Source organism: Mandrillus leucophaeus, unplaced genomic scaffold (assembly GCF_000951045.1).
Source record: "Mandrillus leucophaeus isolate KB7577 unplaced genomic scaffold, Mleu.le_1.0 Scaffold75, whole genome shotgun sequence".
Lineage (NCBI taxonomy): Eukaryota > Metazoa > Chordata > Mammalia > Primates > Cercopithecidae > Mandrillus > Mandrillus leucophaeus.
This window is the reverse complement of record NW_012108141.1, coordinates 6,659,955-6,678,393: the sequence shown is the minus strand read 5'-3', so window position 1 is coordinate 6,678,393 and position 18,439 is coordinate 6,659,955. Positions and strand designations below refer to the sequence as shown.

Here is an 18,439-nt window from a genome sequence, read left to right as displayed (position 1 = left end):
TATGTGGATAAAAAGAAATGTAATTGGAAATGGAGATGAAAATGGTTGCCAGAGATTGGAAAGGGATGGGAAATGAGATATTGGTCAAGGATACAAAGTTTCAGTCACACAGAAGGAATAAGTTCTCAAGATGTATGGCACAGCATGGCGGCTTCATTAATAATGAAGTGTAGTATACTCAAAAATTGCTGAAAGAGTGGATATTAATTGTTCTCATCATAAACAATAATAGGGATGTGAGATGATGGGTATGTAATAGCTTGAGTTAATCATTCCACAATGTATACGTATATCAAAACATCACTTTTTATACCCTAAATATATATAATTTTTCAAACGAATGTAAGCAAATACATACAAATATATATATAATTTTTCATGTGTTGATTTAAATAAATAAATAAAAGGGGGATAAAGAGGGAAAACATTTTAAAATAAAATTTAATTAAAAAAGAATCCCGCAGGGACTCAGGGTAATAATGCTATAGAATGAGGAGCACATTTACTCAACTCTATGTTTCTAAGGTGCTTAAACTAAAAAGGGAGTGGGAAGTGGGAGTTGATATCAACTTTGCTTCCTGAAACAAATACAATGAATCCTTCAAAATTCTTGGTTCATGTACTAATTTTTCTGAACAATTTCCTTCCTTCCTTCAATTTACCTCTCCTAAGTCATGCATGAAACTCTTTGTCCTATTTGATCACTAGATAGGTGTTTTTCCTCTCATTCTCTGAAATAGATACTACAGCAAGTCTATTTCTTTCTAGCTTACCCCAGCTCCCAGGAGATCACAAGTAGTTAACAATGTAGACAAAATAAGTTCTTTATGTCAACGATATAACTTGACAGTTTCATTGAAAAATTACAAGTGAAACATTACTAACTTAATGCCAGACTCTTCATAAACTCAAGATTGGCTTCCTAATAGCAACATTATTCAAAATATTTATGAGTAATATAGAAACTACTAAATAATTTTGTTTTTAATTCTCAGCATAGTCCTTACCAGAAAAAATAAAAATAAAAATATATGTCCCTATGCCTACCAATCATCCTTTACATTATATGAGTTAAAAGTTCTGATCCTCTGGTTAGTAGAAAATATGAGCAATTAGGTAGTAGAACAGATTCACATCTTTGATGTATTTGTGTGCATTTGTAGGGACAGCAGGAGATTGTAAGGAATGGCTAAAGGAAGATGTAAAAAATGAAAACAATCCTGGGAGGAAGAATGAGTCCTATCTAGGTAAAACATTTTGAATGAAAGTAAAAGCCAAGCATATTCAATGGTGTCTTAAGCCTTGTAACTAACTATATTATAGAAACCTTGCTAAGATCTTCTACCATATTATATTGAATGTCTCATCAGAGCCCAATCAAGTGGACATCGAAAACAGCACAAGGACAATATTAATTCTTGAAAATCAGTGTCTTCTGAAATTCTAATGAGGGAAAGGTAACAACAACAACAAGAAAATAAAAAACAGATAAAATCATTTGAATGAACAAAAGCACAAACAGCAGTGTCTCTTATGGCTAATGTCAACTTAAGACAATTGTTTAATATAGTTGCTTAACAAATAATAATGAAAGATACATTTTGATAAATACAATTAGAAAATTTGATAGGGTCTTTAAGTGGAAAGCTGCTTTTTTCTTAAACAGCAAGGAAGGTAATCCAAGACTATTGTGATAACGTCAAGACTATTACAATCAAACATTACAAAATTTATTATTGATCCTACAGGTCAAAACAGAGTTGCTCTTTTTCTGTAAAACTTGGTATTTTATTATCTATTAAAATGTTGATGGAAATTATGATTCACTCTGTCATGCTAGGTTCTCACTATACAATTCCTTGAAAGAAAAATTAATCTTAGATGTTACAGTCAGAAATATCTGTGCTTCACCTGCTCAATGGCTTTCTTGTTCTGGGTGGATACTGAATTACGTGATGTAAATATTTCTCTTTCTTTTTTTATTCTTAAACTTTTATTTTATATTCTGGGGTACACATGCAGGTTTGTTCCATAAGTAAACTTATATCACGGGGTTTTAATATACAGATTATTCTGTCACCCAGGTACTAAGCTTAGTATCCAATAACTATTTTGTTGTTGTTGTTCCTCTTCCTCCTCCCACCCTCTACCCTCAAGTAGGCCCTAGTGTCTGTCATTCCCCTCTTTGTGTCTGTGTGTTCTGATTATTTAGCTCCCACTTATAAGTGAGAACATACAATATTTGGTTTTCTATTGCTGCATTAGTTTGCTAATGATAATGCCCTCCATATCCATTTATGTCTCTGCAAAGAATATAATCCAATTATTTTTTATGGCTGTATAGTATTCTGTGATGTATATGTACCACATTTTCTTTATCTAGTTTGTCATTGATGGGCATTTAAGTTGATTCTATATTTTTACAATTGTGAATAGTGCTGCAGTGAATATATATGTGCAAGTGTCTTTATGATAAAATGATTTATATTCCTTTGGGAATATAAATATAAACCCAGTAATGGGGTTGCTGGGTCAGATGGTAGTTCTGTTTTTGGCTTGTTGAGGAATTGCCACGAGGCTTTCCACAATGGTTGAACTAATTTGCAGTCCCCCCAACAGTGTGTAAGTGTTCTCTTTTCTCCACACCCTGTTATTTTTTGTCGTTTTAGTAATAGCCATTCTGACTTATGTGAGATATTCTCATTTGTGGTTTTGATTTGCATTTCTCTAAGGATTGGTGATACAAGTTTTTTTTCATATCCTTGTTGGCTGCATGGATGTCTTCTTTTCCAAAGTGTCTGTTCATGTCCTTTGCCCACTTTTTAAAGGGATTGTTTGTTTTTTCCTTGTAAATTTGTTGAAGTTCCTTATAGATACTGGATAGTAGACCTTTGTCAGATGCATAGTTTCCAAAAATTTTCTCCAAATCTGTAGATTGTCTGCTTACTCTATTGATAGTTTCTTTTGTTATGCAGAAACACTGTAGTTAATTAGGTCTCATTTGTCAGTTTTTGCTTTCATTGCAATTGTTTCTGACTGACAAGCAGTTTTGCTTTCATTGCAATTGCTTTCTTCATCATGAAATATTTGCCCATTTCTATAACCAGAATGGTGTTTCCCAGGTTGTCTTCCAGAGTTTTTATAGCTCCTGGTTTTACATTTAAGTCTTTAATCCATCTTGAGGCGATTTTTGAATATGGGGTGACGAAGCAGTCCAGTTTCAATCGGTTGCATATGGCTAGCTTATTTTTCTCTTTTAAATCTGGCATACATTTTGAACACTAGCCTCAACCTCAGCTTCACTCCATTTCTTCAACCTTTTCTTTCTCTCCATCTTTTAAAATCTTTTTATTATAAGATATACACATTTCTCTTGTCAATTGCCTCAAATTCTTCTGTAGGAATGCAGACTATAGATAGCTGATAGAAGGAAAGAAGACAGTAGAAGGAAAAAGGAACAGGAGGAAGGAAATGTTTTGAAACGATTTCCCAGAAGCATAATCGGGCAGCAGATCATAAAGAACTATGAAGGATGTTCAGACCGAACAACCAGGTAAGGCATTGCAACAAACCAAGTCAATTGGTTTGACTCAATTAGCAATTTATAAGAATAATTTTTAAAATGTATATGTTAAGAGTAATTATAAATAAAAGAATCAGCAAGAGTCCAGTTTTCATTACCAATTAGAATTTTTCATCAAGGAGATTTTGAAGATACTCTAAAATATAAAATCTGTAAGGTCAAAAAGATTATATTATCATAATAAAAATGGCATTTTGGCATGGGAAGTAGAATTCAGTGAAAGAAAAATAATGAGCTATTTTAAAAGGCGTTTTGTTATTGGTTTGACAAAAAATAACAATAAGAAGTAGATATGGAGCTAAAAGCCCAGAAGAACAGACATGCTTGAACATCTGACCGAAGTTAATAGAAGACATAAAAGTGTGTGACATATTAAAGTAGTGAAATATAAAAGAGGTGTAAATGAGAGAAATGTCATTTGGGAGAGATTCAAATTAGTGAGAGAAAAGGAAATGATAAAACAATTATACTAGATATTAGAACATCTAGAAGACAAATAAGAGGCTACAAAGTAATAAAGGCCAAAGAAAGGGAACATTTTAAGAAATGCATAAACTCTCATTAAAAGCAGTAGCAGAGGCCAAGTAAAGTGAAACAAAATCTTAGAAGAGAACTTTTTGCTTACAAAGAGATTGTAGATGCTTACTGAATGAATAAATAAAATTTAAGCAGATAGCTAAAGTAAGAACAAAAATGAGGCCAGGCATGGTGGCTCACACCTGTAAACCCAGCACTTTGGGAGACCAAGGTGGGTGGATCACCTGAGGTCAGCAGTTTGAGACCAGCCTGGCCAACATGGTGAAACCTTGTCTCTATTAAAAATACAAAAAATTAGCCAGGTGATGGCATGCTTCTGTAACCCCAGCTATTCGGGAGGCTGAGGCAGGAGAATCATTTGAACCCAGGAGGTGGAGGTTGCAGTGAGCCAAGATCATGCCACTGTACTCCAGCCTGTGCAACAGAGCGAGACTCCACTACCAAAAAAAAAAAAAAAAAAATTGAGAATCTAAATTATATTCTGAAGAAAATGGTCATAATTTTTTTAAATGTAATTTTATTTGCTCTTTAATTACTAGCAAGCTGTCATCAATATTGGATTTTGTCTATATAGTTTTCTCCGTAAATTTATTTTAAGCTTTGTAAATTTATTTTAGGCTCAAAGAGGCTAGGAGGGAAAAAATATCATGCAAATACTGTTTAAAAGAAAGCTTGAGTGTCTACATAAATATCAGAAAAATCTTGCCAAGAGTGAAGATGATATTGAACAATGATATAGCTCAATTTTATTTCAAGAAGAAATAAAAAATCATGAAGTATATGTATCCAACATCAGAATATCAAAATACATAAATCAAAAAGATAATATTTTAAAAGATACAGGTAAACCTTTAATTATAGTTGGACATAATGATATCCATCTCTAAGTAATAGCTAGAATAAGTAGACAGGAAATCAGTAAGGATACACAAGGCCTGAATAACACAACAAGCAACTTGACTTAATTGGTATTCTAAATAGAATAGCAATTCTAAAAATATACCTACAAGAGGGAATACACATTCAAGTGAACCTGTAACATCAACTAAGATAGACCATATACTGGAAGATAAAGTAAATGTCAATAAATGTAAAAAGAATTAAATCATAAAGAATATAAAACACTCTCCTTCCATAATAGAATTTAACTACAAATTAATATCAAAATGACATTTTGAAAAATTTTCTAACATTTAAAAGTTAAACAACATACTTCAAGAGTTATAAAGGAAATTATAAAGTTTTTTGAATTGAGTGAAAATTAAAATAAACATAGAAATGAAAATAAAAACAAACATCAAACATCAAAATTTGTGAAATCCAACTAAATCAGTGCATAGAGGAAAACATATGGAATTTCAAGTTTGTATAGCAGAAGAATAGTTTAAAATCAATAAACTAATATTCTACATTAAAGCACTAGAAAACAAAAACAAATTAATCACAATGCAACTAGGAAGAAATAATAAAAATAAGAGCAGAAATTAATAAAATAGAAAACAACAAAATAGTAGAGAAAACAATTCATGTTAAAAACCTGGTTCTTTAAGGAGATCGAGACCATCCTGGCTAACACAGTGAAACCCCGTCTCTACTAAAAAAATACAAAAAACTAGCCGGGCGAGGTGGCACGCGCCTCTAGTCCCAGCTACTCGGGAGGCTGAGACAGGAGAATGACGTAAACCCGGGAGGCGGAGCTTGCAGTGAGCTGACATCCGGCCACTGTACTCCAGCCCGGGCGACAGAGTGAGACTCCGTCTCAAAAAAAAAAAACTGGTTCTTTAAAAAGATCATTAAAACTGATAGATTAAAAATGACCTAGTAATATCAGGGATAAAAAATGAATATCCCTACAGATTTTACTACATATATTAAAATGATAACAAGAGATTAAGAATGACTTTATGCCTATAGATTGATTAGGTGAAATGAATGAATACCTTGAACAATACAAACTACAAACATATTTAGAAAGAAAGAAAGAACCTGATATTCCCTATTATCTATTTTAAAAATAGAGTTTGTAGTTATCATCCTTCTCTCCAAGAAAACTCCAGTGGTAGAAGGCTTCACTGGTGAACTCTACCAGTCAATTAAGGAAGAAATAATATCAACTCTACAAATTACCAAAAAGTTAGAAGAGCAAGTAAAACATCCTAAATTATTTCTGAAGTCAGAATTACCCTGAAACAAAATCAGAAAAGGCCTTACAAAAAGACTAAAGACAAATACATAAAATGAATGAAAAAAATAAACAAAACGTCAAAATATTAATTAATTACTTAATTAAGTGGATGTAAAAATTCTCAACAAAATAGTAGCAAACTTAATCCAACATTACATATACAACATGAGCAAACTGGGTTTCTCCCAGGAATGCAAGATTGGTTAAACCTTTGAAAAATCAATCAATGTAAATCACTTTATCAACAAACTGAAAGTAAAGAACCTGAAAAACCATAAGATTATTTCAATAAACAGAAAAATATCTGACAAAATTTAACATCCATTTATGTCAAATACTCTTGGTAAACTAGGACTAGTAGGAGACATCCTCAAACTGATAAAGAGTATCTACAAAAAAAACCCACTACAGCTAACATATTTAATAATGGGAATGCCTTCTTAAAATTGAGAAAAAAACAATAATATCCCCTTCTCTACTTCTATTACACATTATCTTGGAGGTTTTATGCAGTGCATTAAAGAATGAAAAATAAATAATAATAATAAAAGTATACAAATTAGATATAGAGAAATAAAAGGTTTAATTTATGATCTTCTGCATACAAAATCACACAAAAAGTAGCCAGTAGAACTGATAAGTTTAAGAAAGTTGCATGATGTAAGGTTAACAGAGAAAAATCTATTTTATTTCTATATACTATCAATAATCAATTAGAAAGTGACTTTTAAAAATTCTATTTCCAAGAGCATTAAAAAAATGAAATTTCTAGGGACAGACATAACAAAATATTTACAAGATACTGAAAGTTACTGATATGATTTGGCTGTGCCCTCACCCAAATCTCAACTTGAATTGTATCTCCCAGAATTCCCAGGTGTTGTGGGAGGGGCCCCCGGGGACATAATTGAATCATGCTATTCTTGTGATAGTAAGTCTCATGAGATCTGTTGGGTTTATCACGGGTTTCCACTTTTGCTTCTTCCTCAGTATTGTCTTGCCACTGCCATGTGAGAAGTGCCTTTCATCTCCCAACATAATTCTGAGGCCTCCCCAGCCATGCGAAACTGTAAGTCCAATTAAACCTCTTTTTCTTCCCAGTCTCAAGTATGTCTTTGTTAGCAGCATGAAAACAGATCAATACAGCTACAAAACATTGATGATAGAAATAAATAAAACCCAAATAAATAAAGAGATTTACAGCATTCATAGATCAGAAGACTCAATATGTTAAGATGTAATTCTCTCTAAATTGATACCTGTTTTAGCAAAATCCTAGCAGGCTTATTTGTAGGAATCAACAAGGTGATTTCTACAAATTTAGGTGATTCTAAACTTCAAATGGAAAAGCAAAGGAACCAGAATTTTAAGCAATTAATAAAAAAAAGTTTGAGGACTCATGTTACCTGATTTTAAAACTTAAAGGCAATGTGATGTTGGCATAAAGATAGACATATAAATCAGTGGAATAGAATAGAAATCCACAAAAAATAGACAGGTACATACACAGTCAAAGAATTTTCAACAAAAGTACCTAAAAAATTCAATAGAAAAAGAATAGTCTTTTCAATAAATAGTGCTGAAACAATTGGATATTTAAATTAGAAAATAAAAAGCCTTGACCCTTACCTAACAAAATTTACAAAATTAGTTTAAAGTAAACTATTAATGCAAACCTAAATGTGAAACCTAGAACTCTAAAGTTTTAAGAGACAATATAGGAAAGATACCTGTAACTAGGAATTCAAATAATTCTTACACAGGACATGAAGAAATACACACATGCATGAATCATAAAGAAAAACTGATAAACTGGGGTTTATCAAAATTTAAATCCACTCTTCAAAACACACTTTTTTAAATTAACTTTAAGTTCTAGGGCACATGTGTACAATGTGCAGGTTTGTTACATATGTATACATCTGCCATGTTGGTGTGCCCCACCCATTAACTCATCATTTACATTAGGTATATCTCCTAATGCTATACCCCCCGGCTCCCTCCACCCCATGACAGGCCCCAGTATGTGAAGTTCCCCATCCTGTGTCCAAGTGTTCTCATTGTTCAATTCCCACCTATGAGTGAGAATATGTGGTGTTTGGTTTCCAGTCCTTGTGATAGTTTGCTCAGAATGATGACTTCCAGCTGCATCCATGTCCCTACAAATGACATGAACTCATCCTTTTTTATGGCTGCAGAGTATTCCACAGTTTATATGTGCCACATTTTCTTAATCCAGTCTATCATTGATGGACATTTGGGTTGGTTCCAAGTCTTTGCTATTGGGAATAGTGTCACACAAAAGACACTATTAAATAAAAAGACAAGGTACAGATGTTGAAAAAGTATTTGCAAGACTCATATCTGATGAAAAAGTTGTAACTGGAATATATAAAGAACACTTAAAATCAATAAAACATTTCACCAAAGAAGAGATATGGGTGGAAAATAAGCACATAAAAAGATGCTCACTTTGGGAGGCCGAGGCAGGTGTATCGCCTGAGGTTAGGAGTTCAAGACCAGCCTGGCCAACGTGGTTAAACCCCGTATCTACTAAAAATGCAAAAATTAGTCAGGTGTGGTGGCGGGCACCTGTAATTCCAGCTACTCAGGAGGTTGAGGCAGGAGGATCATTTGAACCTGGGAAGCAGAGGTTGCAGTGAGCTGAAATCATGCCATTGCATTGTCACCTGGGTGAAAACAGTGAAACTCCATGTCAACAAAAAAGAAGAAAAAAGATGTTTAGCATCATTAGTCATTAGGGAAATACACCTGCTATACTGGCTAAATTTTTTTAACTGTCAATACCATGTGTTCTTAAAGACGTGGACCACTGGCACTCTAATACCTTGCTAAGGAGAGAGTAAACTGATACAGATACTATACAAACAATTTAACAGTATCTTATAAAATTAAAGATACAGCTGCCACATGAATCCGTAATCATATTCCTGGGTATATACTTAAGATATATGAAAATATATTTCCTTAAAAAGACCCTTGTAAAATATTTATAGGAAGTTTATTTGGAAAAAACTAGAAATAACCCAATTATCCATCGACTGGAAAACAGATAAGTATACAAACTATTATCCAACTAGAAAATGCAATATTACTCAATAAAAAAGCAAACTTATCATTCATGCAACCATATAGAAAAGCCTCAAAAGCTTTATGATTAGTGAGAAAAAGACAACATAATTTATGACTGCATTCATATGTCATTCTAAAAAAAAGGCAAAACTATAGGGACAGAAATCACATGGCTGGTTTGTCATGGGCTACAAAGAATACAGTAAATGCAAACAGGCATGAGGAAACTTTTTGTGGTAATGAAAATGTTATCCTGATTGTGGTGAGAGTGATACTACTGTATACACTACTGTATACATTTGTCAGAACTCATTGAATTAAGCACTTTAAAAATCAATACATCTAACTTTCAAAAATGAATTATAAAAGATAACGGATGTGCAACCTAGCTAGGAGTAGTAGAGTCAGCTGACAGCTTCTGGTTCTTAATTCTTTCTTTGTCAGCCTCAGCAATTGAGCTCATGACATATTGTTTTCTGGGTGGCCCACACAAAGCACTGAGGAAACTGGAGATTCAAGAACCTAACCATTTCCACCAAATGTGGAGCCCCTCTAGCAGGCAATCTTTGCTTTGCATTCCCTTCATTAGTTTGAAAGAGACTTTGCCCATGGGCATTAAGGTCTAAAAGCTGCCCTTGTTCAACCTTGCCTCCACATTTTTCCTTTTATGTTTAATGCTTCTCAATTAACATTTTGAATTCTTAACTTTATTTCAGAGAGGCTAGTCTGTGACAGATTGCATGTGGATCAGCCTGAAACAGCAAGATGAGGCTTGAGGATTGGATCATTCACCATGAGTTCTCTGGTAATGAGGTTCACATCCCCAGCCACATCCCTGGAGCGAAGTCATGTGCAGATAGGCCCAACTCAAGGTGTGGTCCAGTTGTTAAAAGATTCAGATGTGGTAAGCTAGGATGCCATTCCATTGAAGGGGAATGCTCTAGCCAATAGGATGTTTCAGGCATTTAAAATGTGTGTGAGAGTAATGAATATATGAACAATGGAAGTAGTTGTTAATTACACTGATGCCCTATGGGTTAATAATGCAAAAGTTAATGGCCTTAATTACTGGGTATCCTTTGAGCTCTTCTATGGACCATGATCTTCTGGTGAGTATTCTGTTTTCACACAATATGTACCTTCCAGCATTGCCATTTTCCTGAGTCTTTTAATCTCTTCCTCAAAAGTCTCTCTCTGCAATTTAGGCCTTTGAACTGCACTTGGTGCGGGCCATTGCTTGTTCCAGGTTTCTTGGAGCCACTCTAGCACTGAATTTGCCAGAGTCTCTTTACTAGCTTACAAGGAAGCCCTCATTTCATGAAGTGGGCAAGGCAAATAAGATGTAATGAGGTCCACATCCCTGGCCACATCCCCGCAGTTAAGTCATATGCAAACAGGCCCAGGACAAAGTCATATGCAAACATATAAAAGATTTATATGCTTTAAGCTGGGATGTCATGCCACTGAAGGGTAATTCCCTAGCCAATAGGATATTTCAGGCATTCAAAGTCTCAAGAGGCACAGAGACTATTTGCCAGCTTACAAAGAAGCCTTCATTTCATGCAGTGGGCAAGCAGAACAAGATGAAGATCAAACCAGGATTTGACTGTCACAGTGACTAAGTTCCAAAGGCAGTCAAATGTTCAGCGGGGGCAAGTATGTTACACCAAAATCAGAGCTCTGATTAGGAAAATCTCAGCTCCTGAAACATGAGATAGGGACAACTGAGTAGATGTCTTTGAAAAATTTGACCTTCCCAGGTCTCTAAATCTTCTGAGCCTAAAGAAGGAGCCCACTGCTCTTCAATAAGAGCTAGCAAACCCCCACCACCAGCAGCAGCAATGTAAGAAGAAAATAGAGGCCTTTCTCCCACATAAAAGCAGGTGTGTGCCTCAGGAGATATCCCCAGTTCCCTTATCAGAGTTACACTTCTGGCCACCCGGCCGATAATATGGTCAAGTCACAGATAGGGACATGGTGGGTCTGATAAGAAAAAAAGGAATATTATCCCAAATATACTGCAAGACCTAGGACTTGTACCAACAAGACTAGAGGGACTCATTGGGCTAGATTCTGGGGATTCTAGGTCAGAGAAAGCAGAAATAAGCCTAAATAAGTCAGAGTTTATTGACAGGACACTTTCTCAGAACACAGGGCATTGTATTCTGGTAAGGACCCCAGAAGATGGTGCAAACTCTGCTAGCGTGACTCCAAGAAACCTGGAACAAGCAATGGCCTACACTGAGTGCAGTTCAAAAGCCTAAATTTCAGAGAGAGACTTTTGAGGAAGAGATTAAAAGGCTCAGGAAAATGGCAATCCTAGAAGAAACATATTGTGTGAGACCAGAAAACCCACCAGAAGATCATGGTCTATAGAGGAACCCAGAGGATAGCCAGTCATTAACAGCATAAAAAATGTGCTGGTTACCGAAGCAACAGAATCATTAAGAAGTTCAGTGGTGGCTCTCCAATGCATTCCAGGGCTGAATGCAGAAAAGCCCTGTTGCATACCTAGGCTACCTAAGCACAATGGGTATAATAGTACCTTGATGCAAGAGAAGCTTCAGTGTGGTGTTAGGACTGCAAGTGCACAGAATGCAAACATTGAGGCTTGGGAACCTCTACTCAGATTTCAGAGCATATATGAAAAAACCTGGATGTCCAGGCAAAAGCCTGCTGCAGGGGCGGAACCCTCACAGAGAACCTCTTCTAGGGCAGTAAGGAAGGGAAATGTGGAGTTAGAGCTCTCACACAGAGGCCCCACTGGGGTGCTGCCTAGTGGAGCTGTATGAAGAGGGCTACCATCCTCCAGACCTCAGAATGGTAGAGCCACCCAAAGTTGCACCTTGCGCCTGGAAAAGCCACAGGCACTCAACGCCAGCATGTGAGAGCAGCTGCCGGAGTGAATCTGCAAAGCCACAGGGGTGGAGTTGCTCAAGGCCTTGGGAGCCCCCCTTGCATCACCATGCCCTGGATATAAACTTAGAGTCAGGGGAGATTATTTTGGAGCTTTAGGGTTTAATGACTGCCCTGCTGGTTTTCAGACTTGCATGGGGCCTGTAGCCCCTTTCTTTTGGCCAATTTCTCCCTTTTGGAACAAGAGTATTTACCTAATGCCTATCCCCCATTGTATCCTGGAAGTGATTAACTTGTTTTTGATTTTACAGGCTCATAGGCAGAAGGGACTAGCCTTGTTTCAGATGAAACTTTGGACTGTGGACTTTTGGGTTAATGGTGGAATGAGTTAAGACTTTGGGGGACTATTGGGAAGGCATGATTGTATTTTGCAATGTAAGAGGGACATGAGATTTGGGGAGCCCAGGGACAGAATAATATGGTTTGAATCTGTGTTCCCACCAAATCTCATGTCAAATTGTAATCCCCAGTGCTGAAAGTGGGGCCTGGTGGGATGTGATTGGATCATGGGGTCAGATTTCCCCCTTGGTACTCTCCGTGCAATACTGAATTCTCATGAGATCTGGCTGTTTAAAAGTGTGTGCCACCTCCCCACCTTTCTATTCTTCCTGTTCTGACCATGTGAACTGCCAGCTTCCCCTTCACCTTCTGCCATGATTGTAAGTTTCCTGAGGTGTCCCTAGAAACTGAGCAGATGCCGCCATGCTTCCTGTACAGCCTGCAGAATCATGAATTAATTAAACCTCTTTTCTTTATAAACTACCCAGTCTCAGATATTTCTTTAGCAGTGTAAGAATGAACTGATACACCCATTGTATAGCAAAAAGGTACAGGAGAGTGTTCATGAACATGGGATCCTCTGGTCATATTACGCATGCACTATCCAGAAGCTGTCAGCTAAAAGTGCTGGAATGTTCACTGAAGGCACCACTGAATCTCCAGCTCAGCAGCAATACTACTCAAATCTGACGTGCATGCACTAGGGTACTAAGGAAAACAGCAGGTGTCTCACTGAACTACAAGCTATGGCTGCCACTTAGGCACCTTGGGCATCTTGTGCCCAGGAAGCAGCAGGCAAGAAGAGGAGACATGATCTTGTAAAGAGTAACTGATGCTGATCAGCAAAAAGAAGGACTGCAGTTACAGAATAGGGATAGGGAAGAATACATGGCAAACTCACATGAACCACCTAGGCATCTGTTCATACACTCTTCCTAAATTTTAAATGAGAATGACAAATGTATCAACATGGGCCAGAGTAGCGTAGGATGATAAGGGCCTCAGACCAATTACGAATAAGGATTTTGGGTCACATCACAAAATCCTGGAAAGATGATAGCCAAAGGCAGGAGATTTAGAATGGATAGTGGAAGAGGGAGATTACGAAATGATAGCTCACCCCATTGACTTTATTGTGAGTTTCCTCTCATGAAGAGAGGCCTCTGTGCTCTGGAGGAGCTGCTCCATGTGCACATGAAGTAGATCTGTAGATTACAATATGCAGCACTCAGATATACCTTGTATAAAGGAATTTCTGCCAGCTGTGAGGAGCTTGGTGAGCGGACAGCCTCCAGCTTTTAACCCTTTCAAGATCAGCCTCAACTTTTCTTAGTGTTCCCCAGCCAATGAGTACAGTGGAGGTACTAAGGCCTGGCTATTTCATCCCATGTGGGATAACTTGTACTGTGCAGCTCTCTACTGCGCTGAAAGAGTCTCTGAAAGTTTGAGGTTAGGGCTCTGATCCTGCTCATTCCTGCTTTCTCACTTTTCCCTTCACAGGTGTTGCTTTCTCAACAAACCTTGTGCACTCCTAATTCTCATTGTCTACTTCCTGGAGATGCTAATCTGCAACAAATCACAATTGTATTGTTTTGGTTGGAAAGCAACAAACCATGAGAATAGCTATTTAAAAATATGATACTTGAAAGTAAGCAAAAAGTTAAAATTATTTCACCAAACACTTAAAATATATAAATTTTCTCATTTAATTCTCAAGTATATGATATTCAGTTTTTATCATAAAATGATACACAAAAATAAAACAAGGTTGACAGGATAAAGCCATTCTTATATAAAACAAACTGGAATTTTATCCGACTTCATCGCCATAATTATTTTTTAAGATTTGGGGTCTCACTATGTTGCCCAGGCTGGTCTTGAACTCTTGGGCTCAAGCAATTCTCCCGTCTCAGCCTCCCAAAGTGCTCATCTCCATAAAATTAAAAGTATTTTATAAGTTAACAGACATTTCCAGATAACTATAAATTACACCAGAAAGTAGAATTTAACAGATGCTAAAGTAACTAGATTGAATAGCATAAGAAAGGCTGGAGATTTTTTCAGCTTTTACATTTTATTCCAGATATACTTGAGAATAAAGGGCACAAGAACCTTACTCTAAATCACCATAGAAATCCTCTTCATCAAGTACAAAAACATCATAGGGATCCATGTATGTACAGCATCTGAGACTCCTATCAAGTGAATCCTTACAGTAATTCCCAAACACTCATCTCATAGTCTTCCAAGAAGATGGCAATAGCTAACCAGTAAAATTGTACAATCCATCAGGGCTACCACTTACTCTGATCATCCACATTTCAGGTACTGTGCTCTAGCAAAATAAGGTCATTATCTCAGAATCAGTTTTAAGAGGGGTGAATTCATTTCCCAACAAGATAAGGTGACCCAAAGTGAAGAGATTGATGATCTTACAAGCTCATCCAGCAAAGTATCCAGCCTGAGGAATGACTCAGTTATAACTACTTACTAACTAGGCTCCAGGAACACAGTAGTCAATATGTGTCACAAACATTGAAGTTCCATCTCTCCACCACATGGCAATCAGCTGAACTTCTCACTATAAATAGAAATTATCTGGCACTTACGCAAGAAAACCATGGCCAGTCCCTGGGGGAAAGAATTCCCTGTCCTGACAAATGGGTATCAGCTAAATTACTCCCATCCTTTCTTCCAACCTCTATAGCTTCTGTCTTATGGCTACTATAACCAGTGGCATGAATCTCAGTGGAGAATAAATCAGAAATGTTTATATAATAGTGGAGCAGAGATGATTTTGAAGCAAAGGATGAGAAGGCTAGAAGAATGAAGAATCTACTCTATCCCCCAACCCTGCCCTACATCATCACCTTGGAGACCAACCCAATAAAAGTTGAAATGGGTGCCTCTAGTTGATACAGTTTTTGCAGGAAAAAAGGGCTTAGTGAAGGAACAGGTACAAATTAAGACAAAAAAGTAAAGAAAATAATTTGTGAATAAGGGGAGTTTATCGTAGGATTGAGGCAAAATGGATGTATTCACTCACACCCATCTTTGCCCAATTAACTCTAATTGAGCCATTAAGAATCAATTTAGTGGTCAAACATCAAGAAGAACTTTTCTTATTCTTCACAAATCTTAACTTTGTATTACTTCAAAATGTTGCCACAGTACTTATGATTGCATTTACCATCTTCCATTGCAATTGTCTTTTTGAACTGAAATTTAAATCACATACTATAAATTCACCCTTTTAAGGTGCACAATTCAATAGATTTTAGTATATTTACAAAGTTATGCAATTATCACCAATGTCTAATTACACATTTTATCACACCAAGAAGAAACCTCATATTCATTAGTAGTCATCATTCAATCTCCCTTCCATCCCACCCTTGGAAACCATGAATCTACTTGTCTCCACAGATTTACTGACTCTGGACATTTTATATAAATGGTATCATGCAATAAGTAGTCTTCTTTTTTCTAGCATCTTTGCTTAGCCTAATGTGTTCAAGGTTTTTCATGTTGTTGCATGTAACACTACTTTACACCTTTTGATGACTGAATAATATTTTATTATACTTAGGTACGAAACTTTTAATCCACTATCCAGTTGATGGGTTGGACAATTTCTACCTTTTAACTACTATGAATAATACCGCTATTGAAAATTGTATATGAGTTTTTAAGTGGACTTAGGTTTTCAATTCCCTTGAATATGTGTTTGGTAGAATTGCTGTGTCATATGATAACTCTACGTTGAACTTTTTGAAGACCTGCCAAACTGTTTTCCATTTTCCATTCCCACCAACAATGTAATGCCTTTCATTTCTCTAGTCTTCAAGCTTCTTGAGGGTGAGAACTAAGTCTGTGTTCTATTGTATTCCCAGACCCTACAGGACAGCGCCTAATACACTATGGTTGTCTATATTTGTGAAAGACTAAACAGAAGCCCAAAATAATTTTTAACATTTTTGCCTTCTTCTAGAACATCCCTAATCAAAATAAACCTTCCTGATATCTTTAACTTTCATCTCTCCAGACTTTTTCCCCTATGAAGCTATTGTGAGTAACTAACATACTCCTAGATACCAGCACTTCTCAAAATAGGTGCTCTATGATTGCTAGACCAAACAATTGTGATCTACTTGGAGTTGCTCACCTGCATATTAAAGAAGTTAATGTAAGATGATCTGATAGTGGAACCAAGTGTTTCCAAGTTGCCAGCTGGCAGGCAGTCAGATGTTCATGCATATTTTCAAAGTGATCCTCCAACAAATACAGGCACAGGACATATTTGGCTCTAGGACACCATCTGCTGGCCCTGCTGTCAACGACACTAAATTAACCTGGAAGGGAATGGACTACCACATGGGGCAAAAGACAGCATATGGTACCCATCCTATTACAAAGGCGACCAGAGAAGATCTGCAGATGAAAGGGCCTTCAAATTCTAGCAGCTCTGAAAGGGGATTAGTCTCCCAAAACTGGCTCATAAGTAGCCTGATGACTTCCAGCTCTGACCAGTTAAAGAGACTATTGCATAGAGGAAATACCTACTTTGATCCTTAAACACAAAATGGACATGTGATGTGGATAGAACTTAGACTTCAAACATGAATAACTCTTGATATGAAATAGTTTGTATCACTCATAAAATCGCATGTGAATTTACATGAATTCCTTGTAAAATCTCACAAAAATATTTCCACTTCTGCTCCTGACTGATAGACATTTATTGATTCTCACAAAAAGAAAAGACTCTCCCTGATGTTTTACATAAGACACATTACAAACATTACATTGTACACAGAAAACTAGCCTCGCTTGAATTTTCCAAGAATAGAAGTTGATAGTGAATAACTATGTTCAGTAAATTCCTGAGATTTTATATAAATTACCTGTGATAAACAGAATGCCCCTTTCTCACATCAATGGGATTAAGGATATCCATTCTCTAATCCGAAGAACTGTGAATATGTTGCATTACATACCAAAAGGTCCTTTGCTACATGAACAGACACTTTTCAAAAGAAGACATACATGTGGCCAGCAAACATACAAGAAAAAGCTCATCATCACTGATCATTAGAGAAATGCAAATCAAAACCACAATGAGATAACATCTCATGCCAGTCAGAATGGTGATTATTAAAAAGTCAAAAAAAAAAAAAACAGACATTGGCAAGGCTGTGGAGAAAAAGGAACACTTTTACACTGTTGGTGGGAGTGTAAATTATTCAATTATTGTTTGCCAATTCTTCAAAGACCTAGAGACAGAAATAGCATTTGACCCACTAATTCCAATACTGAGTATATACCCAAAGGAATATAAATCATTCTATTATAAAGATACATGCATGTATATGTTATTGCAGCACTGTTCACAATAACAAAGACATAATCAACCCAAATGCTCATCAGTGATAGACTGAATAAACAACATGTGGTACATATACACCATGGAATACTATGCAGCCATAAAAAGAATTAGATGATGTCCTTTGCAGGGACATAGATGGAGCTGGAAGTCGTTCTCCTCAGCAAACTAACACAGGAACAGAAAACCAAACACTGCATGTTCTCACCTCTAAGTGGGAGCTGAATGATGAGAACACATGGACAGGACACATGGAGGGGAATGATACACACTGGGCCTGTCAGAGTGGGGCTGGGTTGAAGTGAAAGCATCAGGAAGAATAGCTAATAGACGCTGGGCTTAATACCTAGGTGATGGGATGACCTGTGCAACAAACCACCATGGCACATATTTACCTATAACAAACCTGCACATCCTGCACATGTACCCCTGAACTTAAAAACTGAAGAAATAACAAACGAAC

At 36.5% G+C, this 18,439-nt stretch overlaps 1 protein-coding gene across 2 annotated transcripts in view; it reads right to left on the bottom strand.

Annotated features, from left to right (window-relative positions):
• The window catches only part of LOC105529148 (chromosome unknown open reading frame, human C4orf22), a 670,589-nt gene that overhangs the window by 618,923 nt on the left and 33,227 nt on the right, over positions 1-18,439 (bottom strand). The gene's annotated exons all lie outside the window — the stretch shown is intronic.